Raw genomic sequence first — 8986 nt, 5'->3', positions numbered from 1 at the left:
AATAGGGTTCGGGGTCAAGTTCGGGTCAAGTTCGGGTCCCGAACTCAAACTTTTTTCCGAAGTTCGGCCGAACCCGTCGAACCCGAATATCCAGGTGTCCGCTCAACTCTAGTTGGGAGTAGTAGACAGGGGTGAGCCAAGTAAGATTTATTAAAATGCTCCGATACTTTTCTACTTGGAAATCATATTCACCACCATGTACCCTAGAGCAGGGTTCCCCCACCCCAGTCCTCAGGGCCCACCTGCCGGTCAGGATTTAGGAATATCCCATAGAATGAATACCTGTGGTAAGTCCTGATGCATTGACACTAATTATATCACCTGCTCAATACTAAGGAAACCCTGAAAACATGACCTGCAGGTGGGCCCTGAGGACTGGAGTTGAGGACCCCTGCCCTAGAGGCACTAGGGGAGACACTAGCTCACCATTTGTGAAGCTCCCCTAATATCTTTTTCGTTTAGAAGCCCCTGAGTTTGTCAGTCTTACCAGTGTAGCTGAAGAATAAACGCACAGTTTAAGAGAATTCCTTCTTTGACCAGAGCCTGCTATGGACCAGATGTCTCTATACAGTATAATGTATAATGTCGCTGACCGGCTGACTGCCTCTCAACAACTATTTGGCAAGCAGAAGGTAGCCAAAATGCACAGGAGCTGAGGCTGCAAATTAACAAATATCACAAATATTAACCTCATTTTAATGTGTCTAAGTTAAAATGCCTATGTTGGCAGACGCCACAATGGAGCACAGATTTTTGTTAAGAGGATTAAGCCAGTAAAGCCCAGCAGCTGTTGCTACATCCCCACACCCGTCCTAGAGGTACAAGCAGCATTGTGTATTCTATTTACATCATCCTATAAGACTTTATCTCATTTACATGTCACTTCACCATCTGGATTTCTTGCAAATAGCACTCCGTCTAGATCCATACGTTCAATTGCTTATGGGTAGTGAGTCATGTATTCAGAAAAACTGATAAACTTCTAGAGGCTTTCAATGTAATCATTTGTACTGTGCTACAGAAAATGTTACTACTATATTATTTTTTGCATTATGGCAAGTGATTGGTTCCAAATTGGGTTGTTTTCTGCTGGATCACTGGGGCTGTAATTGTGTCAGAATCTGCATCCAAGGGAGAATCCCACTGGTGGTGGACCAGTCTGAGCCAGGTCTTATACACTTTTATGTACTGTATATAAATCCTTACTCACTTTACAGTGATAAGTTATGTGGCTTTTTGATATCTTTTGTGTTTGAATTCCTCACCTTCTTACACAAGTATTCTTCAGTTTTGAAATTCAGTAAATTTTCCCCTATTGATTTGCTGTATTATAAAGCCTTGAATCCAGGCCTTCATCATATCCCAAGCCCTCAGTTTAAACGAGAGAACGCCAGTTAAGATGCAGGAGGCGGGGGGAGGGTAGATAAGTCTTGAAAAATTAAATTCACTGCAAAGCTCAATCTTCTCTCAGTTTGTGGTAACTAATCAATTTTACCTGAAATGGTGGTAAAAATAAATAATACATACTCACCTCTTCCATTTGTGTGTGAAGAGGCCATTGCGGCCATCTTGATTGAAGATACCACACAAAATATCATGTGCAGTGACATATTATTTTGCGCGGTGTCTTCAATCAAGATGGCTGCCTCTATGCAATCAAATGGATAAGGTGAGTACGTTTTATTTATTTTTTACCCTACCTACAAAGAAATGCGCTTTGTCACAAAGTAATTCGTCACAAAGCAAATTTCTTTGTGAAATTCGGCAAAGCAGCCGAATTGAATTTTCCATAACTTCGCTCATCTCTATTTGTGTTTTCAATGAGGAGAGAGAATACTAATGCCAGACACCTTTGGTTGCAGCTTATCTCCTGGATGAACAAAAGGATTGGTTGTTGAAATTCAACATGCCTGATCTTCTGTCCCCCAACATCTGGACCTCCCCATTGTTAGCAGCTGCCAGAATGGGCTTGGGCAAAGCAGGGATGAGGCTTGCCTTAGCCCATTTGGCTTATGGATTGGGGTATTTAATATGTGTGGCACAGGACTATTGGGACTATTCTTCCCATCTGCAGTGTGGATCTCACACTATGGAGTTTTCTCTACCTTCTTTGTTGGAGGATGCAGCTTTTGCCTTGAGTATCATTGACAAGAATGGAAAACCTCACTATCTTTACAATTACACCACCTGCGGGGCTTGGATTGGACAGAAACCTGATGGCTCACTGGTGGTTGGCTCTACTTTCAATGGCTGTTATGTTCGTGAGGAGAATGGAAGCTATGTGGTAACTCTGGAAGAAATTATTTGTGATGAGAAGTCCCAGTATCACAAGAAAGATCTTGCATGCCCAATTCTTCCAGCTATGGATGCTCCTAGTCAAAGTGACTGCTTCAGTTCTGCAAGCTGACCGCCTACCATGTGCAAATGACTCTGTATCTCAAGAACTTTGTGAAGGACTTGGATGCTGCTTTTCTCAAAACGCACTTGCACTGTGCTGCTACTATGGAAAGAAATTGACTGCCTACTGCACTGCTGACAATGCCATGGTGGTTGCCATATCAAAATTAACCATACCATCCTTGATCCTGGACTCTGTAAAAGTACTTTGTGTGGATTCTAACTCATGCCCAAGCCTGATAGTGGCAACAACTGCATCATTTATTGGGCTCCAGTTCCCACTACCCTGTGGGAGTGCAAACGAGGCGGGTGATGCATCCATGAGTAATCGCCTGGCAGTCGGCATCAGTAACTAGAGACAGTACCATGAGAGTGACTGTCAGCTGTGGCTTTTCACGGACTGGCATTGTCCCACTGCAGGTAGAGGTCTTCACCCTTCCACCTTCTCTCCCTGTATCTACCAAGGGACCTCTAACCTTGGATATGAGAATAGCTCGACATGTGCAGTATAGCTCATACTATGCAGATGAAGATTATCCTATTTTAAGAGTATTAAGAGATCCTGTGCATGTTGATGTTCACATCCTGCAGAAGACTGATCCAAGCCTGGTTCTGATTTTGAACAACTGCTGGGCCACCAATTCTCCTTAGCCTACTAACTTTCCCCAATGGCCTATTTTGTCCAGCAGCTGCCCCTTTGCTGGAGACAACTATCTTACGGAGTTGGATCCTGTTACTTCCTCACAAGGAATAACTTTCCCAACATACCACATTTCGTTTCATTGTAAGCACCTTCACCTTTGTGGATTCAAACACCCAAACTGCTCTTGGAGGATCGGTATTCTTCCACTGCAGTGCTTCAGTATGTGTCCCATCTGCCTCAGAGACATGCTCTGTGAACTGTCAAAGGAAAAAGAGAATGGTGGAATTGCAGCAGACAGACAACACTCTTACAGTGACTTCTCATGGTCCTGTGATATTTTATTCTGAAGAGATCAAAACAAATAACATAGTCGAAGAGGAAGAAGGTTTTGGCTCTGGACTTGCCCTTGCTTGGCTTCCAGGCATAAAAGCTACTGGCTTCATCTTGGTGGTGTCTCTTCTGGGTATCTACGTGTATAGGAAACAAAATAAATATGCTGCTTCTAATTCCACAAGGATATTATCATGCATTAAGCGGGGCATGGACTCACGAGGCAGGGATGTAATATTACCACTTTACAAAGCGTAGGTGTGGCCTCATCTGGAATTTGCAGTTCAGTCCTGGGCACCAGTACATAGAAAGGATGCACTGCAGCTGGAAAAAGTACAGAAGAGAGCGACTAAACTGATAAGGGGCCTGGAGGGTCTTAGTTATGAAGAAAGATCAAAAGAATTGAATTTATTTAGTCTTGAAAAGAGACTTCTAAGGGGGGACATGATTAACCTATACAAATATATAAATGGGCCATACAAAAAAAAAAACGTTGAAAAGCTGTTCCATGTAAAATGCGCACAAAAGACAAGTTCATTCTCCAGAAGCGTCAAAGCTTCTTTACTGTAAGAACTGTGAATCTGTGGAATAGACTTCCTCAGGACGTGGTCACAGCAGGAACAGTAGACAGTTTCAAAAAAGGTTTAGATGAATTCTTAAAAGTAAAAAACATTCATGCTTATGAAAATGTGCAGAAATCTGAGTCTCAATTCCTTTTCGGATTTGCATCCCCACCTATCCCTTGGTTGAACATGATAGACGTATGTCTTTTTTCAACCATATTAACTATCTAGTACTACGTAGGGATCGCCATAACAACCATAGCAGTGGCTATGGGGCCCTTCCGGGCCGCCTTCTGTTGACACACACTACACACAGGCAGCCGTAACTACCGGCGCCCCGGCAGCGCGTGTGACAGTTTATTTTCAAGTTAGTTAAATATTATCGATTCTTGTCTCAGTTAAGGGCCCCTTCACAGCAGCGGCTGACCAGGCCCCCTCGGTAATGTGATCTAATCTTACTGTCTCCTGATGTGTCTGGAATTTGAACCCACAACCTCCAATGTATCAGTGGCAAAGCATTTACCCTCACAGCCATAAAGGCTGCATTGCAACTAACTGAAAAAATATGAGACTTCTACTGTTATAGCTGGCTAAGTGTACATCTATACACATGACAGCTGCCCCAACACACCCAGCACTGCTATATCACTGCTATATGACAGCTGTCCCAGCACACTCAGCTCTGCTATATCTCTATATATGACAGCTGCCCCAGCAAACCCAGCTATACTACATCTATACACATGACAGCTTCCCAAACACACCCAGCTCTGCTACATCTATACACCATGACAGCTGTCCCAGCATACTCAGCACTGCTATATCTCTATATATCTATCTACTGTATAGCAATACTTGGAGATATATAGATGTAGCAGAGCTGGGTGTGCTGGGGCAGCTATCCTATATAGAGATATAGCAGAGCTGAGTGTGCTGGGACAGCCGTCATATAGAGATATAGCAGTGCTGGGTGTGTTTGGGCAGCTGTCATGTGTATAGATGTAGCAGAGCTGGGTTTGCTGGGGCAGCTGTCATATATAGAGATTTAGCAGAGCTGAGTGTGCTGGGACAGCTGTCATATAGAGATATAGCAGTGCTGGGTGTGTTTGGGCAGCTGTTATGTGCATAGATGTAGCAGAGCTGGGTTTGCTGGGGCAGCTGTCATATATAGAGATTTAGCAGAGCTGAGTGTGCTGGGACAGCTGCCATATAGAGCTATAGCAGTGCTGGTTGTGTTTGGACAGCTGTCATGTGTCTAGATGTAGCAGAGCTGGGTTTGCTGGTGCAGCTGTCATATATATAGAGATATAGCAGAGCTGAGTGTGCTGGGACAGCTGTAATATAGAGATATAGCAGTGCTAGGTGTGTTTGGGCAGCTGTTATGTGCATAGATGTAGCAGAGCTGGGTTTGCTGGGGCAGCTGTCATATATAGAGATATAGCAGAGCTGAGTATGCTGGGACAGCTTTCATATAGAGATATAGCAGTGCTGGGAGTGTTAGGGCAGCTGTCATGTGTATAGATGTAGCAGTGCTGGGTTTTCTGGGGCAGCTGTCATATATAGAGATATAGCAGAGCTGAGTGTGCTGGGACAGCTGTCATATAGAGATATAGCAGTGCTGGGTGTGTTTGGGCAGCTGTCATGTGCATAGATGTAGCAGAGCTGGGTTTGCTGGGGCTGCTGTCATATATAGACATATAGCAGAGCTGAGTATGCTCGGATAGCTGTCATATAGAGATATAGCAGTGCTGAGTGTGTTAGGGCAGCTGTTATGTGTATAGATGTACAGTTAGCCAGCTATGACAGTAGAAGTCTCATATTTTTTCAGTCAGCAGCAAGGCAGCTTTTATGGTCTTGTGGTTAGATGCTCTGCCTCTGATACAGAAGGTCGTGGGTTCGAATCCCAGCAGAAACTTTTCTGAACTACAAGCACTGACTCCATATATGGACATACAGGGCGGGACACAGGAAGAGGCTGCATCGCATCGCTGACAAGGAGGTAAGTAGAAGTGTTTTTTTTATTTTTTTAAATACCCGACTGTTACTGCCATGGGGGAAGCGGGAGGCACTTGATACTGGCACATGGGGGGAGGGGTTGGCACCTGATACTGGCACATGGGAAGGGGGAGAGGCACTTGATACTGGCACTTTTTTTGGGGGGGGGGGAGAGAGGCACTTGATACTGGCACGTGGGAGGGGGTTTGGCACTTGATACTGGCACATGGGGGGAGAGAGGCACTTGATACTGGCACTTTTTTTGGGGGGGGAGATGATACTATGATACTAGGACATGGGGGGGGAGAGAGGCACTTGATACTGGCACATGGGTGGGTTTGGCACTATGATACTGGCACATGGGGGGAGGAGAGAGGCACTTGATACTGGCACATGATGGGGGGCATCTATAGGGACACTTACTGGCACATTATTGGGGGGCATTATGGGGACACTAGGCCTATATAGGGGTATTTTATACTGGCACATTATGGGGGCACTATGGGGAAATTAGCTCAATGGGGGCATTACAGGGGGTATTTTTGCACTGTCACATTATAAGGAGAATTATTTCTACTGGGGGGCATTATGATGGGCTTTATTACTCCCCATGGTATGGGCCCCCTAGTAGCAGCACCAGCCTCTCCCTGCTCTGCTATCCCTCTGCCCCTTCTCCAAATCCTTATTATGAAATCTTTCTCATTAGGATAAAACACAACATCAGCTCCGCCGAGCCCACGGCCAAGTGTTGAAGTGGTGTCCGAGATCCCCAAGGGCCAAGTAACTGTAAGTTTTCATATGAAATATGTTTATATTATACACATATAGCATACACTGTGCCACACAATATACAGTATACCGCTACACTGTGCCAAAGGAGTGGGGTTTACACAGGAGGAGGGAGGTGCGAAGCACGCTGGGGGGGCCCCTCACAAATATTTGCTGTGGGGCCCAGTCACTTCTAGTTACGCCCCTGGTTGTAAAGATCTGATTTTGTTGATGACAATATGTTAATATATGCCTAGGACAAAGCTGTCTCTGCCATGTGCATGATCTCTAAAGCAGGTTTTATTTTTTTGTGTGTGTTTAATACATATATAATACAGAGAAAGTAATACACATGGTTACAGAGTTGAGTACAGCATAAACTCTGTTCACATCTGCATTGGAAACCCCATTGAAACCTCAATGAACATCATTGTAAGTCAGTGAGGACCATCAGGTCCCACTGGTGTTCATAGTGTGAAGAATCTGGCACAGCATTGTGGCTTCCGGAAGAAACAATGCTGATATGAACAAAGACATAGAAAGAATAAAGGTTTGTGGTGTCAACATACATATAACTCACATAGACCTGATTTTTATTATGGATGATCCTCTTGGCTTGTGTAGTTGTCAACAATTTTGTTTCTTGAAGGTTTTAGCGTTGTGATTTCCTAACAGTTTGCAATGACTGCATGTGCTTCGTCAACGTCATCCCATTGTTTTACTATCATAGTACATGTTTACATGGATAACAATGCTGCATGTTTGTTTGTAGTATAACCCATTAACTTTAACACGAGAACATTTGGCAAATGAATCAAAGCTATTTAGACATTAACTTCAGTGGAGTCCATGTTTCATTTCAGTAGTTTAGAAAGTAAAATATGTGAACATTAATGTAGCCATGAAGAGGGCGAAATTAAGGATCAGTTTCAGCCCATAGATGCACAACACTTACAGTGGCCATACACCTTCATTTTCTGTTGGTCATGTTTTGACTCTCGTTCAGGTACAGCCAGTGGCGGACTGAGAATGTAATTTGACCCTTGAAAAAAACATAAAACTAGCCCCCATGTTGTAAGTGAGTCCAAATTGACAAGGCAAGGTCAGAAATACCATAGTGCAGCACAAAATATCATTCCAGCAGAACCAAATTCCATAGTGCAGCACGAAATACTGCGTCAGTGAATGAAATACCAGTGCAGCACAAAATTCTACCTCTGCAAACCAAATTCCACAGTGCAGCAAAAAATTCTGCCTCAGCAAACCAAATACAGTGCAGCACAAAACACCTATCCAGAGGCTTCCATTCTGTGGTGGTCATCAATAGGTGTCATATTTTGTCCTCCACTTCCAGGTGGTGAGATGTGGGTCACAGCACAAAGCCAGCATACCTTCAGCATGCAGCCTGAACATCCCTTACCAATGACCTCTTTTGTGCCCCCAGTAGTATGCTCCCCAGGTGGCCAAGGAAAGAAAAAAATACCTGAGTCTTGTTCCAAGTCACTGTCTGCGGTGCACGCCACAGGCCTTTTCCAGCCTATGACCTAAGACACCTGTGTCCCTGAGCCTTTTGTACACTGCCTCATATAGTGGTCTGAGGCCTATGAAGGTGAACAGGAAGACAGGGAGCCATGCCTCACTGCAGTGTTCAACTCTATCACTGTGCTAAGGACAGTCCTCCCCTGGCTACAGTTACCTCTTCTAACTCCCCCTGACAACCCTAGACACCCTAGACACATAAGATAATCAGCCATTCCCACCAAAACTAGTGGGGTCGTCAACAGACCTATATGTATAGGAACCTTTAGTGATGTCAAAGAAGATGTAATTTAGCAGCTTCTCCAGTACAGCCCTGTAATATGCAGCCATTTTGTTTTTTTCCCGGTAGTGTTAAAGCTGTTTTCTGGTTTAATAAAAAATAGAGCTTTATCACTGATTACATCTAAAATTCTTTCATTTCTGTTTCAGTCCCTTACCATTGTGAAGATATCAAAGGAAGTCTATCACAAGAAAATTCACTGTTAAACCAGGCATGATGCGTTCTTCCACCGGACCATGATAAAAAACATATATTCCTTCTCTAATTGAAATAAGGGTAGCTAAAGGTTCTATTGCAAGGGCAAATAAAGGGCAAAAGAGGACACCCTTGAGGGTGCCCCTATCTAGGAGAAAGTTGGACGATAGCGAACCCACAATAGAAATTGATCCCCAAAACACATTTTGGACAGTACTGCACAGAGCAATGGCCACTCTACACAATCGAAGACTTTTGCAGCATCTAAAGAACAAA

The 8986-nt window shown here is 44.0% G+C and overlaps 1 pseudogene; it reads left to right on the top strand.

Annotated features, from left to right (window-relative positions):
* The first annotated feature begins 1963 nt into the window (after positions 1 to 1963).
* Positions 1964 to 8721, top strand: LOC122931667 (annotated as a pseudogene).
* Positions 8722 to 8986: the final 265 nt, after the last annotated feature.

This window comes from Bufo gargarizans, chromosome 3, assembly GCF_014858855.1.
Source record: "Bufo gargarizans isolate SCDJY-AF-19 chromosome 3, ASM1485885v1, whole genome shotgun sequence".
Taxonomy (NCBI): Eukaryota; Metazoa; Chordata; class Amphibia; order Anura; family Bufonidae; genus Bufo; species Bufo gargarizans.
The sequence above is the reverse complement of the archived record's forward strand: the minus strand, read 5'-3'. Positions and strand labels throughout refer to the sequence as shown.